Below are 3,949 nucleotides of genomic sequence, written 5' to 3' on the forward strand. Positions count from 1 at the left end.
AACAGGCTTACACACACATATCAATACACACACAAAGAAACAACAAAAAATATCTATTACTTGACTTACTATTAGAATTATCAAAAGAGATAGGCAAGGTGTTACAATTTAAAAATCAGCATATAAGAGTATCGTTAATTTTCAAAAACAATAGAAAATGAAACTTAAAGGAAATGAATTTAAGTTATAAGGGAGGAAAATTAATGTTTCTAAAAATATAGAAAATATACAAGAGATACATCTCTGGAGAAAACTATTGAAATCAATTGGAAGATATGAAGGAAGAGACATAAGGAAAGCCATATTTTATAGTAGAAACATCCCGATGCTTAAAAAAAAAATTGAACTGTAAATTCTACATGTTTTTATTAAAATTACTACCCTTTCTTTTGTTTTTAATGGAAGTTGACAAAACTTTCCAAAAGATATTTCAAGTAGCAAAGAACAAGAAATATCTAAGTCAATACTTTCAGGAAGTATCCTCTTCCATTTGAGAAACAAATTTATTATAAAAACAGATTAATTCAGAGAAAATATTTTAATACATTTTTCCAGTGCTTAAAACAATTAATAAAAGTATTTCTTTTGGATATTATTTATACCAAAGTAAAATATTAACTAGTTGATATTTTAAAACTCAATTTTTAATAGTTTTTCACATTATTTGGAGTTTTAAACAACTTGTCTCATAATTCAAATTACATTAAGTGTCATAGGCATAACATAGTGATGAAAGGTATTGGCACAAATGCTCATGGTGAAAATAATGTAAGTGAATCAACCTTATAAAATCATGTCTGAAATACCAAAATTTTTTACTCTGAAGTATGTAATTAATATATACAAATTAGAAAATTAAGATTCTGCACATATTTGAATATCTACATTGTTGTACGTAGACCTAAATATTTTTATGTATTTCAAAGTCCAAGACTAAAAGGAATGTTAATGACCTTAAGAAATTACTAGTGGGCCAGGCCCAGTGGCTCACCCACAAGGGTGAACCAGTGCATGGCCTCCTCTTTGCTGATTCTGTGTTTGGCCCCAGTGCAGCCTGTCCTGCGCTTCTTGTCTGCAATCCTGAAACCTGGCCTACCCAGCACCACATAGAAGTCTAGGCCGTAGATACCAATGCTTGGGCCATAATTGATACCGAGATCAATGTGTTCCTGAATCCCAAAACCAAAGTTTCCAGTATCGGAGGAGTTGTTTTTTCTTAACTCATACTCCCGTACCTTTAAACCCTTCTCCAAGATTTCTTCTGCCTTGGCCCCTCGAACTGTGCAGTGGACAGCAATCTTTTCATTTCTCCGGATGCCAAAGGATCTGACAGTGTATCTAGCTTTGGAAAACACAGGGTTCTGCTCTGTGAGCTGCTCCAACACCTTGGCAGCTCAGGGCAGTCTGTCTCCACTCTCCCCAACACAGATGTTGAGACAGAATTTGCGGATGCGAAGTTCCCGCATGGGGTTCTCCTTTTCACCTTGATCCTGCGTCATGATGGAGAACAGGACTTTGGGAGGCTGAGGTAAGCATATCGGGAGGTCAGGAATTAGCACCAGCCTGGCCAGCATGGTGAAACCCCGTCTCTACTAAAAGATACAAAAAATTAGCCCGGCATGGTGGCACATGCCTGTAATCCCAGCTACTCCACAGGCTCAGGCAGGAGAATTGCTTGAACCTGGGAGGTGTAGGTTGCAGAGCTGAGATCACGCCATTGTACTCCAGCCTGGGTGATGGCGTGAGACTCCATCTCAAAAGAAAAATAAAAAAGAAAAAAAGAAATTGCTAGCAAGCTGACCACAGCTTTCCGGAATTAAGCAGTTTTATAGGATTACTACATTTTGATCAAAATGAGCTAGTTTTTTTTGTTTGTTTGTTTCCTCCTCTAATTGCATTTTGTTTCTATGAAAATTGAATTAAAATTATTTATTTTGAAAGCATGTGTTCTCAAGTTTACTATAAGTAGAATATAGCAAAATGAAACCTTATTTTTTATTTTGAAAAGTAAATCACACCAAGAATAAAATTACTGGCACTAATTTAGAAGTTAGAGATCAAGGGAGGTGTTCTCAATAGGATCTGACACACTACCCACTTAACTTAAAATCAAATCCCTGCTATTAATCATATGATATACAACTATGAAAGCACCATAAAAATTACTCAGTGTGTTTGACACTCCTTTACTTCATGCATAAAATGGGGATTAAAATAATATCACCATATTATTTTTACTGAACATATGAATTAATTTTTGGATTAATCTTCTATGATAATTCATCTGTGCATTGAACATAAATACCCACTTCTGATGCTAAGGAGCTCTGCCGAGTAATCACTATTCACGTGCTCATGCAACTTTCATTCATCATGACAGTTTTTTATCACATCACAATTAAGATGTTTAACTCTTTTAAAGTCCGTGAAACCCACTGTTTGTGAGTAAACTAGACCTTAAAACTGAAGTTTTTTTTAATGCCAACATTCTAAGCAGTAGAGCTTGAATCAATAATATTTACATAAAAATATTTAATAAACTTGAATTCATAGAAATTCATACCTAAGCTTATTATATGTGGGTTTGTGTGTATCATATTTTATTCCTTAATCAGTGTCACTTAATTAGAAGCAATTAATTCTGTAAATGCACAGCATTATAATAAAATGGGCTCATCACCAAAGATAATTTTGTCTTTAGCTGTGTGTACAAATAAGTTTTGGTCACAGCAATTATATAAATTTTTGTAGTGAATTTATTGCATTAAGTGATTTAGTCATTGAAACACTAATTTTTGTTATCACAATATAAATATAATATTGATTACAAATCACGGCAAAGCTATTTGCAATTGAAATGTAATTGGGATGATAAGATGAGAAAATTAATGTTGAAGTAAATGAGACTCAAACAGTTTAAGTTGTGATTGCATTATTTTAAATTTTATTTTGATTTAAGATATTTAAATATGTAACAAAATGTTCCTTAAGATATGTGATTTTGATATTTTGTGATAGTTCTACAATTTTAAATGAACTTTATCTCTAACCAACTTCTTTATAAGACATATATCAAAGTCTCAACTGGCAAAAAAAAAAGTATCTATGAGATTTGCTGCTACAGTGTTCCTCCTCTCATACTGCCTTCACAGAAAACTTGAAAAAAATGCAATCACTTTCTTGATCACAATTCAATGATTCTTATTATAGGATAAAACCAAAATAATATGGCATATAAGAAACTTCATAAATTAACATTTTTTTACTTATTTTACCTGATTGATTCCCCTCCCCACTTTACATTATATGCTCATTCATTCATTCATTCATTATGTATTTATTAATGATCTACTCTTTGTTTGAAACTGCTTTGGTGCTATAGATACTTGAAGAAATGTATTTGTTGTTATTTTGAAGCATCCATCTTACCACAACTGAACTCCAAATTCCCTCAATATATCATGCTGTTTCATACCTTAACACATTTGTCCAAGTTGTATTTCTCTTTAGCAGCATACTCTTTACCACCAAGTTCAATTGGCAAACATTCTATAAATTATTCAGAATTCTGGCCAGGCATAATTACTGTAAATCTTTCTCTAACAGAATTCACCATTCATAGGCATGTTCTGATTCTTTAATTTTACATACTGGCTCCATTTGTCATATAAAACGTACTTAGAAAAAAAGCCTATTATAAAGGTGGAGTTCTTGGGCTTATGAACATTTACAGTCCAAACAATGCCTCATATTTTTAGGACAAAGAAAGAAAATTTCTATTGTCTATTATTCTATTACCTTTGTGCTGCAGCTATTGCTTCTTACTGGCACAAGTATTGCTATTATATGTGGTCCTCAAACATTTGGCCAACAAATCAGAGCTATAGTAGAGCTAAATCTTGCAGATCCAACTGCCAGCACAGATCAATTGTGTGATTTAAAAGATAGA

At 32.8% G+C, this 3,949-nt stretch overlaps 1 pseudogene; it reads right to left on the bottom strand.

The window, feature by feature from the left end:
* Nucleotides 1-965: 965 nt before the first annotated feature.
* On the bottom strand, nt 966-1,513 carry LOC100390292 (large ribosomal subunit protein uL5 pseudogene; annotated as a pseudogene).
* Between the last annotated feature and the right edge of the window lie 2,436 nt (nt 1,514-3,949).

Source organism: Callithrix jacchus, chromosome 8 (genome assembly GCF_049354715.1).
Source record: "Callithrix jacchus isolate 240 chromosome 8, calJac240_pri, whole genome shotgun sequence".
Classification (NCBI taxonomy): domain Eukaryota; kingdom Metazoa; phylum Chordata; class Mammalia; order Primates; family Cebidae; genus Callithrix; species Callithrix jacchus.